General features: G+C 42.8%; 2 pseudogenes; one reads left to right on the forward strand and one right to left on the reverse strand.

Annotated features, from left to right (window-relative positions):
* The first annotated feature begins 4,639 nt into the window (after positions 1 to 4,639).
* Positions 4,640 to 5,826, forward strand: LOC100067627 (alpha-N-acetylgalactosaminide alpha-2,6-sialyltransferase 2 pseudogene; annotated as a pseudogene).
* An 8,511-nt stretch (positions 5,827 to 14,337) lies between these two features.
* LOC100067652 (cytokine receptor-like factor 3) lies at positions 14,338 to 15,919 on the reverse strand (annotated as a pseudogene).
* Between the last annotated feature and the right edge of the window lie 4,754 nt (positions 15,920 to 20,673).

The raw sequence follows: 20,673 nt of genomic DNA on the forward strand, positions 1-20,673 counted from the left end.
ACAAAGAGTGTCTAGCTAGGGGAACACACAGAACAGGAATCAGGTACAAATATATTAATGCAGAACTGCAAATAAAGGATTTTGTAAGTCAATTTATCTGAGTTGGCTGACAATACCTTCACAACTGATGCAGCCCCTGCATAAATTCACCCTCCTTTTGTTCATACTCAAGCCTACTATAAACAGTACGTACAGTTTGACTTGGCTCAAACAAGCAGAGGGAATTTCCAAGAGCCAATTCAGTATAATTAATATAAATTTTGAAAAGAAGTACATATCTTTATCAAAGCCTCACCACAAAAAGTCTCATTATGAGAAAATTGCTTAGGATTTCTAGAATATCCTGACAGGGCCAGTATTTGTCATTTAGGCCCGATAATTCTGCTTCAATGATTTCCGGTATCTTGATGCCATTAGCTGATAATTGGCTAACTACATAGTAGTTTCTTCAGGGATTTTGTCCAAGAAACTAGTTGTTGAATATTGTATTAGTTTCCTGTGGCTGCTGTAACAAATTACCTCAAAGTTGGTGACTTAAAGCAACAGAAATGAACTCTCCCACACTTCTGGAGGCCCAAAGTGCAAAATCAAGCTGTCAGCAGAGGCACATTCCTTTTGGAGGCTCTAGGAGAAAATCTATTCCTTCCGTCCCCCAGCCTCTGGTGGCTGCCAGCATTCCTTTGGCTTGTGGACACATGAATCTCCTCCATGCCTTCTCCTATGCTTCTCTCAAAACTCCATTTTCCGCTCTCTTATGAGGGTGTTTTCAATTTCATTGATTTCTGCTATAATTTTTATTATTTATTTCCTTTTGCTTACTTTGGATGTAATTTGCTCTTCTATTTTTTTAGTTTCCTAAGGTGGAGGCTTAGATTATTGATTTTAGATATTTCTTCTACTCTAATATGCATGAATGCCACAAATCTCCCTTGAAGTACTGCTTTTACTGCATCCTACAAATTTTGATAAATTGTATTTTCGTTTTCATTTAGGTTGAAATATTTAAAAGCTTCTCAAGATTTCCTCTTTGACCTATTTGTTACTTGGAAGTGGCTGTTTAATCTTCACACATTTCAGAATTTTTCCAGCTATCTCTCGGTTATTATTTTCAAGTTAATCCAATTGTGGTCTTGTGATTTCTGTTCTTTTAAATTTGTTAAGGTGTGTTTTATGGCCCAGAATGTGGTTTATCTTGGTGAATGCTCCATGGGATATCGAGAAGAATGTTTTGGATGAAGTATTCTACACATGTAAATTAGATCCAATTACTGATGGTGCTGGTCCGTTCAATTTCATCTTTACTAATTTTCTGCCTGCTGGATCTGTCACCAAGTATGATAGTGGATTTATCTATTTCTCCTTGCAACTCTATCAGTATTGCCTCATGCTTGATCCTCTGTTGTTAGGTGCATATGCATTAAAGATTAAATATTCTTGGTGAATTGATCCTTTTATCATTATATACTGCCCCTCTTTATCCTTGATAATTTTCTGAGCTCTGAAATCTTCTTTGTCTGAAATTAATATAGTTACTCCAGCTTCTTCTTTTTTTTTCTGTGAGGATGATTGGCCCTGAGCTAACATCTGTTACCAATCTTCCTCTATTTTATTTGTGGGATGCCCCACAGCATGGCTTGATGAGCAGTGTGTAGGTCCACATCTGGGATCAGAACTATAAACCCTGGGCTGCCAAAGTGGAGCACGGGAACTTAACCATTATGCCACTGGGCTGACCCCAACTCCAACTTCTTTTCATGGTTGTTGGCATGGTTCATTTTTATCCACATCTTTACTTTCAATCTATCTGTGTCTTTAGATTTAAAATGGATTCTTATAGACAGCGGCATATAGTTGAGTCTTTTTTTTAATCCACTCAGTCTCCATGTTTTAACTATTCATATTTAAAATGATTATTGATGTAATTGGATCAATATCTACCATATTTGTAACAGCTTTCTATTCATTGCCCTTTTTCATTCTTTTTTTTTTTTCTGAGGAAGATTCACCCTGAGTTAACATCTGTTGCCAATATTCTTTTCCTTTTTTTCATGTGAGCTGCTGCCACAGCATGGCACTGAGAGATGAGTGGTGTGGTTCCATGCCCAGGAACCAAACCCTGACTGCTGAAGTTGAGCGTGCCAAATTTTAACCACTAGGCCAGTGGGACTGGCCCTCATTGTTTTTTTTGTGTGTGTCATTCCCTCTTTTTCTGCCCTCTTTGGTTTTAAGTGAGCTTTTATATGATTCCATTTTCTTCTCATAGCATATTAATTACACTTCTTTTAAAAATTATCTTAGTGGTTACCCCAGAGCTGGCAATATACATTTGCAACTACTCCAAATCCATATTCAAATAACACTATACCACTTTATGGGTAGTGCAGTTTCTTTACAAAAGGAAATTCCTTATTTCCTCCTCCTGATCTTATTATATTGCTGTATTCATTTCACTTATCTATTAGCTATAAGTGCCCAATACATTGTTGCTATTATTTTAAACAAACTGTTATCAATCTAAAGATGTTAAATGAGAACAAAAACGTGGAGAAGCTCTACCAGAAAATGAAATCTTGAGAATCTTCGATATTTAAAGAGTTTCAGTGAGTAGAAAAAACTACTGAAAAGAAAAATTCAAGGAAGTAATTATAGAATTAAAATTTGTCTTTGTTCAGATTCCATAGGAAGCTGACTCCAAGACAAGGCTTGAGTGCAAAGAATTTGTTTGGTGACTGATCCTAGGAAGTACCGCTAGATGAGTGAAGAGAAGAAAGCCGAGAAAGGTTGCTTTATGGAACAAGTTGTAGGTTGTGAGCAGCTGAAGCTTAACTTCACTGTGAAACTCTGAGATCCAGGTAGACACGTGTCACAGAATTGTCTTGCCTGGGGGAAGAAAGCTCAAGTATTTGTACACCAATTGCTGTTACTCATCAGTTGGGGGCGGTTCTCAGGGGTTGTGAATTCCCGGGCCCTGCTGGCCTATCACAGGAGCTTTAAGAGTGAGTTCCAGTGGTCAGAGAGAACCCTCAGGCAAAAGAGTATCTGATGCCGGTGGTTGTAAGTCTGGGCTGTCATACACGGAAATGTTAAGAGCTTACGGGCTACAGATGGAACATTAACAGCACCTACCACAGTTTATGCCATGGGAACCAAGGGAAGAGAGCGTTTCTAGGAGGAGGAAGTGGTCAACAAAGTCGAAGAAGACTGACAAATCAAATAAGCAAAAGAAGAACTAAGACTGAGTCACAAGCCTAAGGGAAGGTGCTAATAGAAATGTAACGAGTAAAGACAAAAAATAGTAGATAGTGAATGGATAATTGATAGAGTAAGATACAGGAGGAGATAGAATGAGGGAGTGTGTGAATATCTATAACTAAAATTAAAAATGTCCCCAAAGACAAATTAAAGAAAATTTTAATTAAAAATAAAAATACCCTTTTATGTTTTAATTCGCCTATCAGCTTATCCGGGAGACTCTTAAACTGTCATGCAGACTCCAAATTATTTATTCGCTGTTATGCAAGGACGGGGTCAGGCACAAAGGGAAGTCCGAACTCCACTCGGTTCATTTGCGATATAAAGCACTGAATTACTTTGTGTCCAGCAATCTTAGGACACGTGCACAGAAACTAAACCAGCCTCCCCGGGGGTGTAAACCTGGTCACACAGTGTCCATCCCCTAACTGAGGTTAGTCACGTCCTTGATGTTTTCTCCTGACATACTGATGAGACGTTGCATTGCAGCCCATGATCAGAATACAGAATGATTTCTTTGCAGCAATACATTTTTCCTGAACAGGCTCTAGATGGAGATATTCATCTATTGTTCTTTTGTTTTCTCAACAGTTGAGGTGAACAACATACTCAACAACCAAAAAAAGTAAATTAGAATTATTTCTCATTTTTAAGTCTCTCAAAGACTCAAAGAAATGGTTTAGAATGTTATTTAAGGCAGATAAGATATGAAAAATATTTTTGAATTGTTAATCCGGATAATTTATTAAAGTGGAACATTGCTGCATGTCACCTATCTTTCTATGTATGTACATTTTTTAAAGAAGCTACAAATCAGTTGTCTTATGTGGAATAGATTTAATCAGAAATACAAAGGAGTTAAAACATTTCAATTTATTTTTTAAAATCTGCATTTTGTAAACAACAGTGGGGAAGAGCAAAGTCAATCCACGATAGAAAAAACCCAAAATTTGCAAATGTTCTTGCGTAAATTTCAACATTTAGGTAAGGCTTAAGGAAGTATTATCATTAGTATTATTATCAGTAGTGGCATTATATTATTATAGATTAGGCATGTGCATCACTTTCCCAGTAAGTAGGCTATTCTGCCCCCTGAGTACATAAGTCTGGGGAAGGAGAGGAAAAGAAGAGGAAATTAACGTGGAACCTAGAGCGAGACATGGGGCCATGGCAGGAGAACGTAACCAACTCTTGACAGACACACTGGGCAAACATCAACGTCTCTGAGCTTCTGTTTTCTCCGCTGTCACGGGGAAAATTTTTCCTGCTGTACTCATCTTGTAGACCGACTAAGGTAAGCAAGGAAATGATTGTGACGGGGAGGTGCAAAAACAGGCAGGGGCGGGCGCCCAGGCGGCCGGCGCAGGGCCTCTGCCGAGCGCCTGCAGGATGAGCCACAGGTGCACGCAGGGGCTCTGGCGGTTGCTCCACCTCCTGCTCACGGCCGCCCGTATTGGGCTCCTCGTCTGCCGGTACTCCGCGGAGAGGGGGTCAGGCCCGGGGCCAGGGATGCAACGGGCCTGTAGCCACCCCCAGACCTGGGTCGTGAAGCGGTTCCCGCGCTTCCGGCAGATATTCTCTCTCCCCACCCCGGTGCTGCTGTGGGACGGCCTCTTCACTAAAGAGCTCTGGGACAGCCTGAGCCAGATCAGAGCTCCCTATGGCTGGCAACGTCTCCCTCACCAAGCCATCGCCTCAACCCTGCTCCTTCTAAATGGCTCGGAGAGCGCGCAGCGGTTCGCCGCCTCCGAGAAGAGAAGCCGCGTCGATCCTGCATTCGGTGCGCGGTGGTGGGCAACGGAGGAATGCTGAATGGCTCCCGCTAGGGTTGGCTCATCGACGCCCACGACTACGTCTTCAGAGTCAATGGTGCTGTGATCAAAGGCTTCGAGGCTGACGTGGTCACCAAGACCTCCTTCTACGGTTTCACTGTGAACACCATGAAGCACTCCATCGTCAACTACAGGAACCTGGGCTTCACCTCCGTGCCGCAACGACGAGGCTTGCGCTATGTCTTCATCCCTGCAAGCATCCGCGCCTACGTGATGCTGCGATCGGCCATTCTGGGTGTGCCTGTTCCCAAGGGAGTTGACAAGCCTCAGACCTATTTTGGACCAGACCCCCCTGCAGGTAAATTCAAGCTATTACATCCAAACTTCATCCACCACCTGGTAGAGAGGGTTTTGAAGTCCAGCTTGATGAACACAGAGGCTAAATATATATACATGCCCAGTACTGGGGCCCTCCTCCTGCTGACAGCTTTACATACCTGTGACCAGGTTAGTGCCTATGGATTTATTACGAAAAACTACTGGAAATTTTCTGACCACTATTTTGAACAGGAAAAGAAGCCACTGAAATTTTATACAAACCATGATCTGAAACTTGAGGCCGCTCTGTGGAAGGACTTACACGAGGCTGGCATCATTCAGCTGTACCAGCACTGATTCCAGAATTCCCGAGCCCTTTGCTTCTCCTTGCAAAGCCATGGCTCTCTTCCTCTCAGTGGTCAAACCCTTTTTCTTTTCAGCCTGTAAGAGGGGCTCCAACTCCCCTCTACCCCTCCTCTTCTTCCCAACGGGATATAGAAGGTGGATTCACAACTCTCGTCAAATGTGAGACACCTCATCTTGTGTTTGACTCTTCCAAGAAAACTCCCCTGTGGGTCTTAGATAGACGTCCCAAACTTAGCCAAGGAAAAGTAGACTGCTTTGCTGAATTTCTTCTAAAACGGAAGCTAACACTCTTAAGAAGATAAGAAGATGTACCCTCAGCTGGCAAGAGGCAGGCCTACCTCAGAGCTGAGCATCTTGAAGCCAGCATCTGGTACTGTGCTACTTTAGGAATGTCAGTGGAGCCATTCAAGACCTATTGCTTAAGCAAGATAAGGCAGCAGTGCTGGCACATGCAGGATGCCTAGCCCCAAACCCCCCACTGTCTATGTCAAGATTTCACAGAACACTCCAAAGCATTTCTTCAGCAACTCAAGGCTAAGTCTTGAGAACCTTTCTGTAAAGATGTTAATTCTCTGAGAACATGGTCAGCTTGCTTCTGCCCCGTGGGGAGGGTAGTATTCTTTTCTGATAAAGTGGGAGTGCAAAAAGATGCAGAAGAGACAAGCCAATTTGAGAGTAAATCCATGGATGACAAATGACCATTTGTCTTTTTTTTTTTTTTTTTTGCCTTGTAGAAGTAGAGAAAGCATATAATGCAGGCTGAAGTGTGGAGATCACTCTTACAATTCAAGAACCACATGAGGTTTCTGGGTGTTTCATGGTCGTGCCAGTTACACGAAAGGCTGCCTGCCACTGAAAGAAATTCTGGTACAGATTTATTACCATCTTGTTACAAAAAAAGATGGCATTAATGGGTAATGAACCCTCAGTCAAATTATGATTTCAATTAATTTGAACTGAGGTACCCGGTAATCAGTTTAATAATTTTAAACAGAATAGAGCTGTACCTTCTGGGCTTTTATTGGGACTTGGTTGCTTCCCAGACCAGTTTAAGGATGTCATCCAACAGATTAACCCATTTAAGCATTGCTGGTAATTTACAGTCTTGGTAACTAGTAGCTTTGGACGGTTTCATCTGCTACATCAGGTGGTTCCCTGACAAGAGACTTTCCAAGAGGCATTTCGCTTGGACAGTTCACTGAGGACCAGCATCTGGCTCTCAGTTCTGTGGTTTTGGAAGATAGATTTTTATCAGCACGCTTAACATTAAGGATGAATGAACTCAATAACTAGCATCAAGAAACTAATGTAAATTAAGCTGCTACTATAATAAGTTTACAGAGAAACCTGATAAACAAGCAAAAAATGCTTGTGACAGTGTTGTAAAGGATGTTATACACAAGGGAGGCATTACAACAGCCTTTGAATGGAAACAGAGTATCTAGATTAGAGCCAGCCCAACAGTAGAAGCTCAATTCTTGGAAAGAAGACAGTTGTAGATCTAACCCCTTGATTTGTTTTCCTGATCTTGAAAAGCCAGCTGACTTTTCTGTCCCGTTGTTACATAATGTGCAGATGTGGACTGTGGGTGAAGCCCCAAAGGTGAAGCTGTCTGTAAGCAAAAACAGCTAAGGTAATTACCCACAGGAGATTGCTTTGTTCAAAGAAGTTGGAGGGGCTGGCCCTGTGGCCCACTGGTCAAGTTCAAGGGCTCCTCCTCGTTGGCCCTGGGGTTCACTGGTTTGGATCCTGGGTGCGGACCTATGCACTGCTTGTCAAGCCATCCTGTGGCACTGTAGAAGAACTAGAATGACCTACAACTAGGATATACAACTGTGTACTGGGGCTTTGGGGAGGGGGGAAAAAGGGGGGAGGATTGGCAACAGATATTACCTCAGGGCCAATCTTCCAAAAAAAAAAGAAAAGAAATGCATCTTCACATTAAAAAAAGAAAAAGTTCAAGTTTGCTGAAACTCTAGCTGGTGAGATTGTTTGTATGCTTTTCAAGTTGGCAGTTGGACTTCTGAGATGGAAAAAACGCTCTGATTTTATGTAAGGAAGGCTAGGGTGGGATAAGATTTTCTTCCTGCTTCCCCTGGGTTGACGCTAAGTCAAGACAAGGAGCAGCAGAATTGAATTGCTTCTTTAGAGCAGACTGGGCAACCCCACGTGCTAAACCTAGGTGTATTGTTCAAATGCAGTGAATTTGTTTTTGCACACTCTTTTACTGAGAGGTGATACATGGAATGCTAATAATACCACTGTTGATCTCAGACAGACCTTCCCACCCCCCACTCTACATATCATTATGTTACCTACCAACACGCTTAGCATGGACTTTTCTTATCTCTGTGAGTGGTGGATCCAACATTATCCCATGTGTTAGATATGAACTAACCCCACCACACATTCATGGCCTGTTGGCTCCATGTGTTGCCTAAAGATCTCTAGGGCACATGCTGAGGTTTTTTTTCTCCATTTTGAGTGACACTCACCTATCTCTATGCTCCCTTCCCTGTGGTCTTGTTTTCTGTCATCATTTTATGTTCCAGTGAACACTTTTCACTAAGGATATACACGTGGTCACGTTGGAAGTTTCACAATGACCAGAGACACGATATGATTCCGAGTATACGCTGCTCAGAATGTGTTTCCATGGGGCTTGTTTTTTGACCTTATAGTACAGATTCATTTAGCAATCACATTTCCGGGAGAACATTCCTGCCCCATTGCTGCATTACAGTAAAGTTACTGGCAGAATATTAAGGTCGTGAACATGGATTTGGAACCTGGGTTTGAAATGGCGCCTTAGAGTATTAATAACTGTGGCCTTGAACAAGTTATTTAATTCCTCAAAGTGGGTTCTGTGGAGCAGCGTTTAGAGCCTCGCTTTCACGACCGCAGCACCAGTTCCCCTAGTTGATGAGAATGTGGGTAGCTGGCAGCTTTCGGTGCTTCTCTGAAAATTGCTCTCAGCTGAAGGGAGCTGCCTCACCCAAGATGAGATTTCCTCTCTGGGGGCAGCCTGTCTGCAATGATCGTTTGTTGTGGAAGTACAAAGCCATTCCCCCTTGCCTTGATTTGGGAAAATCTGAAACACCAGATAAGTTCTAGAGGTTTCTGTGGGATCATCTGAGGTCTGTGTTGAGACCAATCACAGTTCAACTTCTCCCTCTGCCCACTCCAGAGATGGTTCTCCCCAGTAAAATTACTGAAGGTAAGTATCTGTTTCAGAGTCTCTTTTCCTAGAACATACTTGAAACCCTTTTTTGAGTATCTTTTTCTTTATAACAATATTGACCACTTCACAGTTTCCAGATAAAACGTGATAATTCAGAAACAGCGTGTCATGCACTTCCTGTCACAGAGCAAATAAGTAAAGAAAGAAAGACAGACATGCTGTTATTGTTTCTGTAGCAAACTGGAGGAAGGCTTTCTTCCCTAGGTTTTCTTCCTGTCATCACCTTCTCTCTTTCCTTCCTTTCGCCACTAAGCTTCTCAAATACCTATTTTGTGTTTGCTATAGTCTTCCTTTCCCAACACTTTTCTTCTTAGCCCTCTGTAATCTTTTCTTAAATTAAAAAAAAAAAATTATTTATTTTTTTTTTGAGGAAGATTAGCCCTGAGCTAAGATCTGCTGCCAATCCTCCTCTTTTTGCTGAGGAAGACTGGCCCTGAGCTAACATCCATGCCCATCTTCCTCTACTTTATATGTGGGACGCCTACCACAACATGGCTTGCCAAGCGATGAGTAGGTCCGCACCCGGGATCTGAACCAGTGAACCCTGGGCCACCGAAGTGGAACGTGCAAACTAAACTGCTGCATCACCAGGCTGGCTCCCCTCTGTAATCTGTTTTGTTCTTTAAATTTCCCTGTTAACACCCTAGTTTTTTCACGTGGGATAAGGCCTAAAATTAAGGCCCAATATTACGTGTTTCTTGCCATCTGGGGCAATGCAGGAGTACCTTAAATGGCCCAATCACAAGTTCACATCTCCACTCTGCTCCTGGGAACAAGATTTCCCAGCTAAGCAACCTTCCTTATGGGGACCAGGGAGTTGGTTCCTGCTTCAGTTTCCTGTCAGCCTGCGGAATTATTCAGACAAGCCAACCACATCCTCCCATGAGAACCAGGAGTCACTCAGCCCTCTTGGTACTATGAAGCCTGACTCCCACTGCACTTGGTTGTTTGCTGTGTTCCCAATGGCACCCTCATGTGGTCCTGCATCGTGTATGCTGTCCTTCTCTCCCAGCTGCTAGAATATGTGACTATAAATTGCAGTCCATCTCATCTGCCCAGGGTCAGTTGTATGTTTGTCCGTCCCCATAACCCAAGGCAAGAATACATTCTTCACCAACAGGATAAAGAGGAGGAAACTAAAATACTCCATTAAAAGAAAAGGGCCCTAGTCAGTGGCCCACTTCACCTTTATAAACTTCTATGTCTAAGAATTATACACAAGGCTCCAGTCACTTCTAGGATGTCCGTATCTGCAATAACACAGGCATGTCGACCGTTGGCATCTTCTTTCAACAATTACTCCCTTGGTTACTTCTGCAGTTCACTTGTCATCCAAGCCCCTAAATTCCCTTTCTACCATGTCCGTAAGTGTCCATATATTATGAATTTTGAATGCCTAAAGCCTGCTTAAGGAAATTGACATGGATTCAATGTCTTAATCAACAGATACAAGTACAACGACTTTGTTTTCTCCATCGTCAAAATGCCCTCCCAGCTGTCAAATTCAACGTTATCTAAGGCTTCATTCTTTCTATCTCTCTCTCTCATTTGCATGTTTCACTCACCTCCTTTAAGCCAATTACTTTGAACTCTATCTGTTTTGGCTTCATTCCCGAGGGTAGTTTCATATTTCCAACGACCAAATGGATAATTCAGATGGCTGTCCTGCCATCAATTCCAATTCTACATTTTAAATGAATTTATGTTTCCTTCAAACACAGTTTCTTATATGGTAGACTTACTGCCAGTAGTCCATTCTCTCCTCCTGCGTTCCCCAGCCTCCCCTGCAGGTAGGTTGGAGCCATGAGACTAGTTTGGCCAATGACCTGTGAACAGAAGTGGTAGGTGTAGCTTCTGAACCAGTCAATTAAGAGCCAATAGCTTTCCTCCATTTCTGTTTCCCCCATAGTGCCTTAGAAGCCAAATGTTCTAGATGGCATAGCTAGAAGGAGAGCGTCTGCCCCTCATGAGAATTTACCAGAATGTAAAATAATCCTCTGCATCTTTAAGCCACTGAAATTTCTGTATTTATTTGTTACCAAAGTTTATAGTGCCTATTCTGACTAATAAGACTTCCTAGGTGGGCACTGTGACAACCTGGGTCATCACGCACTACCCAAAGAGGGCAGCCGCTCTGCAGTTGGATGTTATTTATGTGCAGAGATGTGACTGTAACGTGCCTCATCTGATTTTTTTAGTTGAATTCACAAATCCAGATTTTTGTGTGATATCTCCCAATGTTTAAAAATAGGTTCAAATTTGTTAATCACTATTTGGGCCACACAATATGTCTGTGGCCTGTGCTCTGCTCGTGGGCCGCTTGTTTGCAGTTCATGAACTAAGTGATCTTTAAGTCTTTCTCAGCTCTGTTACACTGTGATCCTATAATCTAAGGAAATACCACAGCATCCATTGGGCAGATGTTTATGCATTGATCCAGAATAATATTATGAAAGTACCTATTTCATTATATCATAACTCTGCTTTAAAAACAAAAATGAAAATAAATAAACAAAATCTCATGTAATGGTTCCCTATTTTCCACCCCTGCAAGCTTCAGTTCTTTTTGCTATTCAGAGTTCTCCTCAGTACAGAGCTGCCTGGCCTTGAAATCTTGTACTACCCACTCTGGGAAACTTTGTCTTTATGTGAATGCTGTGTTCATTTATTTGTGTTTGCATACCTTTTCTACTCTGCCTGCCACTGTGTGATCATCTGTGGTCCCTCTGCTTAGCCAAACCATATCAATCCTTCATGGCCACTCAACTCATTCAAAGCAACCTCCCTTCATCACTACAGTCATCACTGGCCCACTTTTATCTTGAATCCTTGAGGCATTTATAGCTCAGAACACTCGAGTTGCCTTTAACTATGTTATCATGTGTTAGTAATACTATTCCAAATCCTTTAGCACTCTCAAACCAGAATGAGGGGTGGACCACATCTTGACTCCCGCCACTTTTATATTTCTCAAAGTGCTCAGTACTTTTCTTCAGCTTTATGTGACAGATTTTCCTGTCTCTCTCAGTCTGCTAGTGCCTAAGACTGGATGACTCTAATCGTCCTCCACCACAAACATGTTTGGTAATACCCTTTAGCATGGATAAGTGAGTCATAAGGCAGCCCATGTCTGGTGAAAGGCAGAGGGAGGGGGAGAGAGAAAGAGAGTAAGCGTGTGGGTGAAGGCCAGAGGGATAAGACAGGGGCTGAGAGCTGGGAAGTCTATGTCTCAAATAGCTTTTTTTTCACTTTTAATTTTTTTGTTTTGTTTCAGACTGCTGAACGCGGCATCTATTATTCCAGCACATCTTCCTAGCAATCGCGAACCAAAGGAAAGACTGCTTCCTAATGTATAAAAAGGCGAGGGAAAAGGGTCCTGATTGTCTAACAGGAATTTGAATGCCCAAATAGATTATCTTACGAGAAACCAAACTCACTTTTCCAAAATTTTTGTACTGGTAAAACTGAAAGAAAAAAATTCACATTGAAAAGAAAAATCTGTAGGCTTGTATAGCAAGTTAAGGCCACTATTTTTACACACTAAATAAAGCCTTCAAATATTTTACATGAATTTACATGTTCAAAAAATAGGTCAAATATTTGCCCTATGCTCGTTAGGTCAACCAAAATACCATCTATCAAATTGACATTAAACTGGACTGTAGGTTAATATCCTATGAGTAGTGTAGTCTGTTCAATAGTCACTGAAGCTGGATATGCACATGTGCATATTACACATGTGTGAAATGGCGAGCACTGCTGTCCAGACTACATCCGTAAGTAGCTTTACCCAACAAAAATCCTCTAGATGATCATGAATCAAATCGTAAAGAAACTGCTTTGATTATTGTAGACATTTTCTCAGGCATTTTAAAGAAATGCAAAAATTATAGTGTTTTTGGGACTTAAAGATTATTGAATATAAGATAAAACTCAACACTGCTTGGGGCCAGCCTGGTGGTGCAATGGTTAAGTTCACACGTTCCACTTCAGTGGTCCAGGGTTTGCTGGCCCAGATCCCGGGTGTGGACCTACCCACTGCTTGGCAAGCCATGCTGTGGCAGGCATCCCATATATAAAGCAGAGGAAGATGGGCATGGATGTTAGCTCAGGGCCAGTCTTCCTCAGCAAAAAAGGAGGATTGGCGGTGGATGTTAGCTCAGGGCTAATCTTCCTCTAAGAAAAAAAACTGTCAACACTGCTTACAAAATATCTGCATGTGATAGCATATTCAGCACACTCATGTGGAGAGCACACAGTGAATGTACATCACAAAACTCTGGCTTCTGTAGGTCTATTTCTGTTTTATTGTAAGTTTTACACAGCCTTGGATTCTTAAAAGAGGAGATTTAATCAAATAATGTTACACTAGCTTTCTCTGTTCTAATAACCAACGTTAAAAAGAAGTACAGTGAAGGAAATAGGCCTTTAAATACTTGTACTTTTCAGGCCAATTCAATTTTTATTGTGATGTGATATTTTAATTAATATTATGCTAGAAATAAAATTGACTGCATCATGATTTTTTTCCACGATGTTCAAGTATCTTACTGTTAAAATATTCCAAAATGAATCCAGTAAACATTTTCCATTTCCAATAGCCTGAGAGATGAATCTGACTATTTTTGTCAGTTACAAGTAAACTAGAAAGAGAACAGTGGTGCTAAAACCCCGGCAAACCAAAGCCAGTCATCCACAAATCTACAACATGGATGCTTTCCATTGTGGGGACCTGGAATTGGCCACCCCAAGATATGTCTCTTTGGCATCGGGATTATTTGACGCTGATTGCTTTTGATAAACTGGGACAGGGAAGGAGGCTCTGAGGAATGGAACTTGCCCTTTGTTAGCACACATTTACATTTGTAAGGTAAATCTCTATCTGTAAAAGTTGCCTCCCTCTCTGTACCAGGAAGAAGAAAGGAGATGACCTTCTCTCTAAAAACTCTTAATCAATACCAAAGGCAAGGACTTAAAATCTGCATTTTATTGTGCTTGTCTGCTAACCTCCTGTAACTAACTTCCCTCCCCCTCCCAACGCTGGCATTTCTTTAAGGATTAAGCATCTTTCCTTAGGCTAGGAACTGATTGCTGCGCTCACCTGTGACCGCCCAGCTCCAGACAATCGACTTGCCTCCTGCTACGCCCACCGAGACAGCAAACCACTACCTCCTGTGTCCATCAAGCACTGTGCCGACAGGGCAATCTTGTGACTGTTGTGGGAGGGACATTTCAATCACATGTGAAACACCCTGTTTGGGGGTATATAACCACTGTCTGCACCCCACTTCTTCGGTGCCCTTTCTTCCTTCGGGAAGAAAGGCCCCGGGCCATGGTTCCTCCTAAAGCTTTGTTTAATTTTCTCTTGCTATTCTGTCTCATGTGAATTTAATTCGTTCTCCGGCCAGATGAACCCCCATTTGGGGAGAGGAAATGTCCTCCTCCCCCACACCATCCAAGATAGAAAAATGAGCATCCAAAGTAAAGAGAACCACACGATTCATCAAGTAACCAATCCACAACCACTTCTCTGTTATTTGCACTCATAGTTATTTAGAGTGAAGTGTCTGTTTGCCTTCGTGATTTTGGTGGTTCCTAGAGCCATAGCTCCAATGTCAAATGGGATGGTTCTATCCACTCCTTTGCCCAGCAGTAACTGTGGGCAACTGATTAGTCATTTCTTTTCCATTTACAAAAATAGCACTGTTTGTACTAATGCACACTGCTCGACCCTTCGCAGAGAGTCAGATCCATTCTGTGCTTCTGCACATGCTCTTATAGTGTTTCCTCTGTCCAGTTGTCTCTCAGTTTCGACCCTGAATGCTAATGTCTGCACACAGAGATAAGTTGGAGCACCAGAGTTGGATTCAGAACCATTCTGGAGCACTCTATTTCTTTGATTGCTCAGACAGTACCCCTCAAGGCCATCTTTCCACTCATGAGGCACCAATGTGGAATAACCTATTGGTGGGGTACTCTAAGGACCCCATTCCCCTCAGCCACCTCCCACACCAGAACTCATAGTCAACAGTGGAGTCGGTGTGCAATGCTGTGAATTTCCTTTCAGAGCTACAGAGATGTCCCCAAAATGACCTGAAGTACAGTTATGGAACCGGAGCCTGTAATCTTGGGCTCTGAAGTCATCATCCGCCTTACACCATTGTACTGTGTTGCCTCCAGAGTTCTCCATAGGTTTTTGTGTTTGTACCAGTGGGTGAGATGCCACCGTTTCATGGTTAAAAATGTAGCCTTCACTATGTTAAGAACTGAGTTATCCAACTGAACAGACAAACGTGGCACACCAACCAGTAAAAAGCACTTCTGGTAACCCGCCCAACTGAATTAGTGAGACTTTTGTGGTAAAGCGCCACAGTTTCTTATTCTGTTCTAACACACCACCAAAAATGGCCATCTCTTCTTCTCAGACTAAGTCCTCTGCAGTGTTAGCTCCATGCTCTATGACTTTTGGCAATCATCTAGTGGCTTAATAGTCTCGTGTTCAATGGCGTCCACCTCTTGTAAAAGAGACAACAGTCACTCATCCTGGAGCTTCCAACGTGTTCCCTTTAAATCATTAAAATGCTGTTTCAGGACCTACTATTATGATGCTCTCTCTTTGGTCTCTGGGACAATGACTTAATTCTTTTCAAGGCATGGTCCTTTTTTAGAATCTCAATGAGAGTTTTATAGACTCTATTCCCAGAAAAACAATAGCCCATCCCTGCCTCTGTGCCCCCTGCCGCCCCTGCAGCTCTGGTCCGGCTCTCTCTGGCTCCGTGTTCCTGCTGGCCTCCTGCAGGAGCAGCTCAGGCTCCAGGTCCACAATCCCCTTTGTCAGGTTGCATGACTGGCGGCTGTGGGTACAAGTTCCTATTGTCCTAGACCTCACCAAGCCACTCAGCACCTCAGAAGCAGCTCTCTTTGCGGGAGAAATGAACTCTGAAGAAAGCCCAAAGGCTTTTGCTTTCATATATTATGCCTGGGCTGCCTTCAGCAAGAGTTTTGCTCTTTCTGGATTGGTTGACCAGTGTGAGAGGAGAAAGAATAAAGAACGATAATTCCGTTTGGCTGCATATGGCACCTCTCAGCCCATAGGGGATTGCGGGGGATGCCTGGGGGGCAAAGGACCAGGTCAAGTGGCCATTTTGTAATAAAGGAGTCAGTGAGCCAAGCTCATAGCTCCCAACCCCAAACCCTGTCTTCACTTAGCAGTTGTTTTATTTTCCTTACTTTGTCTATTTTCTGATTACTCCAATTGGTTTCAAGAAAAAGACCTTTTCTGGTTAAATTATATACAACTTCTGAGGAAGAATATTTAAGAAACTTGAGTCAGGGGAATTAACACTGAAACGATTTTTATAAGCTTTAACAATGTTATGACTCAGGCATAAAGTAATAATTTTAAATGCTTTGAAAGTTTTATGAGGAGAAAATGAGTTAGGTACTGAAGGAAGAGTACAAGGATTGCCATTTTGTATTGCTTTCCTCACAGCTTGTACCCTGCCTAGAGTGATGACCTATAACTTTGGAGGGTAAAAAAAAAAAAAAAAAGCAGAACATGATGCAGAAGCTTGCGATGTCACTGATCTGATCTGTCTGTAAGGGGATCAGCCCGGAGGATGTGCGAGCTGCATACACTGCGGTTATGTCAGTAGGGGATGAGGTAGGTCTGTTTCTGCCTCCATGGAGCTGGGTCCAGATGAAGGCCTTCGCTTTCCTCCAACTCTGTTATTGCCCGAATTTCGAGGACAGCCTGCTCCTGGAGGGTCAAGCCAGTGTGGAGCAGACAGGGAGCCACATCTGCCCTGGGATGAGGCATTTCCCATGCTGTTCATGGTGCTGCTCTCGCAGACTCTGACCTCCTGGTCTCTGGTTTCTGCCCACCAAGGACTCTGGCCCTCCCTGCTCCTTTCCGTCTTAGTGGACTCTCTCATCCTGGCTCTCTGTCTTCCTAGACTGCATAATCTGCCAGGCTTTTTCTGTTCCAGACTCTTTCTCTCTCTGGCTCATTCTGAGCAAAAGCTCTGTGCAGCTACCCGCCCTGCCCTTTACTCTTCAGTGATCACAGGCTTGAGGGAGATTTAGCTAAATGAGCTTGCAACCATCATTGAATGTTTACTGTGTGCCAGGCACTGTTCTAAATGCTTTACTCATATCAACTCATTTAATTCTTGTGCAAGCCATGTCAGGTCCATATTTTCATCCCCTCGAAGTAACTTGCCCAAGATGACACAGATATGAAGGGAGAGAGCCAAAATTCAAATCCAGATAGTTTGGCTCCCGAAGGCTGAACTCTTAACCATCATACCATAAGGCCTTTGTACATAAACACCCAGGTGGTGAATGAGAAAGCCAGAGCAGCAGGTTGAATCATTCAATATTTATTGTATTTGTATCGTGTGCCAGGCTCTTATGCATGCAGGGACAGAGCTTCCATTGTACCAGATAACAATTTTGCATTCTCTGAGTTCACCATCTAGTGAACGATAAAATAAAGGAGAGAGGGATCAAGACTATATGAAAAATGTTGTCTCATTTGCTAAGAAAGCACAGGGGAACGAGTGGGAAGTCCCAGGACAGAGCATCAGGGAATATTTCACGGGCAAGCCAGCGTTTGATCTGGATCCCAACAGAGTATTTGGGTATTAGAAAGGAAGAAAGTAGGGAGCAGTTCCAGGAAGGGAATAACAGAGGGACAGTCCCAAGGGCACACTGTGTACAAGGGAAGTAAATACCTGTGGATAAGAATTAGAACAAGAGCAGAAAATAGAGCTGAGAGGCTAAATCCAGAATTTAGAAGATCTTACATGCTGGGTTAAGGAGTTTGCATACAGATTGAATGGCGACATACGTCAGAGGTTTTGAGAGCACTTGGGGAAGCTTCTATCATACTCTGTGCAGGAGAATGTGATCTAAATTGGAGCTAGGAGCAACCAAAGAGTTTAACAGAGTCTCTTAGAAGAGTGATTAGACAGTGGGCAAGGGAGGGATGAATTTGAGAGCTGTTTTAGAAGCAGAGACAAAAACCCAGTGAGTTGGATATGAGGGGTGAGGAAGAGTAAGTTGTTGGAGCCAGTGAGTCAGAGTGCCTGGCCCTCACCCATGGGTAAGCATCTTTTTCCTTCCCCTGGTTTCTTAGCGCACTTCACCCAACAAGCATAAAATGCAAGGCTGCCACTCTCCTATTCTGCCTTCTGTGACCCTCAACAGAGGAAGAATAAAGTTGTGCTTGACTCTGAGATGGTGTCTGATCAAATCCTACTTGGTACATATGAAATTGAACTGACAAGTACCCACACCACTTGTGGAAAATTTGTGAGGCCCCATTTAGAAGTTGCATTAATTCTTATAGCCACTGTTCTTGTCAGGGGACTCCCACAGTAGCCTAGAAAGCCATAGCTCAAACAGAGAACAGTGTGTTCAGTTAGTTGTTCGTTCAGAGCTTTATTCTGTTCTGGGATCTCAGGAGGGGGAAAAAGATAAGATACTGTTTTGAGAAGGGCCCCGAGAGCAAATGAGTTCCACTGAGTAGCAGTGTTGGTTGTGGGTATAGGAGGTGGAGTGATGGAAATGCACCACATACAAGCCATCCCAACTCAGGTCCAGTTGTTGTGGGATGCTGGAGTTGAAAAAGGTAAAGATCTATAGGGACAAGACCCCTTGAATATCTCTGGGGAACTTTGGGAATCTGGCCTTTGTCTGTGAGAACATTTTAATGTAAATGTCAACAGCCCTTAAAAAAAGTTATGGAGATTATCTTGCTTAACTAGTGATCTTAGGAAGGTAGCAGACATGTTGGACCTGTTTTTGGCAAATGATTTTACCTCCTCCCTTCAGAGGAAAGAGTAAGACCTGACTTGATGCATGGGAATCCCCATTGACCAAGATTCAATACTTTTTCATTAGTGCTGGCCTGAAAGAGCCGACTGCCCCTGAAATTCCTCTTTATAGTATTTCTCTTCCCGTGGTCCCAGAATAGTGACAGACTGAGAAAGATTGAATGACTTAAATCTATCTCTCCTCCCTTGACAACAATTTCAGAGCCTGTGGCCTTCCAGCACAGCTATGTGATAATGGATGGCAATTCCAAAGTCATAGAGTTGTTTCCAAAGTATGCCTAGACTGAATCTGAGGTTGAACGTCCTCCACATCGAATCCACTGCCTTATTTGCAGCTGCAAATTGAATACCAAATGCTGCTTCTTTTATGTGACTTTATCACATCCCACTTGATATGCTGAGAGTCGGCTGCTTGCCCAGCTACCACTCCTTTTATTCAGATGAAGGCCAAAGTTAAATAATATACGAGGTATAGTCTCCATGGGAAACTTCATACAAGAGGCTGATGTGACTGCCTAAACCCAAAGTCTTATTTAATTTGCTCTCACCAACCCTAAGAGATCAGCTTTTTCTTCTCTGGAAGTTGTCGGAGTGTGGTTGGATTAAGTTATCTCTAAATTTGTCTAGTACGAGTCAGGTGATGGCCAGCATTGTGTTTATCCTGCTTTTCACAACCGATCCCTGATAGTGTGAGCAGTTGTCAATCACTTTAGAGGTCGGGGCGTAAACAAAACTTGGCAGTGACATGGCAGGCTCCTCTACTCAATGACCGGAATCACGATTCTCTGAGCTATGAAATCATCAGGATACGGTGTAAGAGATGGTAGTAGAGGCCAGTGAAACAAGGTTGGGTATCTAGAGTTCTCGAAGTGGTTAGCAGTGGGCCGCTCTTCAGTGAACCCAGAAATCCTTCCTCCTTGACTGAGTTTACTGGAAAACAACTTGTTCCGAAGATCTATGAGGTTTACTTTTGCTCTCTGTACACTGTGTGAATATTCAGCCCAGCCAATGAGGAATTTGGAAGAAACATTTTCACATGTGATTGTTTGAAATATTTTCATATGGATTGATAAGATGGAAATGTACCTCTTTAGAGGGTCTAAATCCACAGAAATAAGAGAAGCCATTTTGCATGATTTATACTGGAATTTATCCCAGGCTGCCACAGGTCCTAAAGATAAGCATGCGGGGGCCCATGACAGCTGCATAATAAATTGAGCTGAGGATAATAGGAGAGTCCATACATCAAAAAGCAAAACCCTTATCTACCACCAAATCTTTTGTTTTTAGATGAATCCCTAGAAAGAGGTTGTGTTGGTTACTTCTGCTATGTTGGGACTGAGGTTTATTCACCAGTCATTGCACCCAGGAATGATTTCTTAACCTCTACTTGAAAAGCAGGGCCTGGGAAGGAAACCCTCTGTGCTGGCTGGCAGAAACTCCGAAGTGGTTAATATAATCGGGGAGTGCCCCTTAAGCCTTTCTATTCCCTGAGTAAATACTCTTAGAATGATTCTGCCCACTGCACTGTCCCCTACCCCAGCGTGGACTTCTCCACTGTGGTCCTACACTCAGGCTGGGGGCCGTTCAGCTTCGCTCTACTCTTCCCTAGCCCCCTTTCCCCACTGATACTATTCCAAGTTCATTCTCTTAAGGTGAGCCACTCCTAGTGAGCTATTTGTATTTAAGGCTTTCTATAATTATTAGTTTTTGTATTAGTGTTCTATTACTGTGTAGCAAATTATGACAAAATTTAGTGGCTTTCACAGAGTTAGCCCAACTTCAAAGTCTGATGGAACATTCCCCACAAGACTGCCTTCAGACCTGCTTCAGACCCCAGCCACAAGTCTGAAAGTTCCCAGTTTCATCCTCACTGAGGCCCAGC

The sequence above is a fragment of the Equus caballus genome, chromosome 15 (genome assembly GCF_041296265.1).
Source record: "Equus caballus isolate H_3958 breed thoroughbred chromosome 15, TB-T2T, whole genome shotgun sequence".
Taxonomy (NCBI): Eukaryota; Metazoa; Chordata; class Mammalia; order Perissodactyla; family Equidae; genus Equus; species Equus caballus.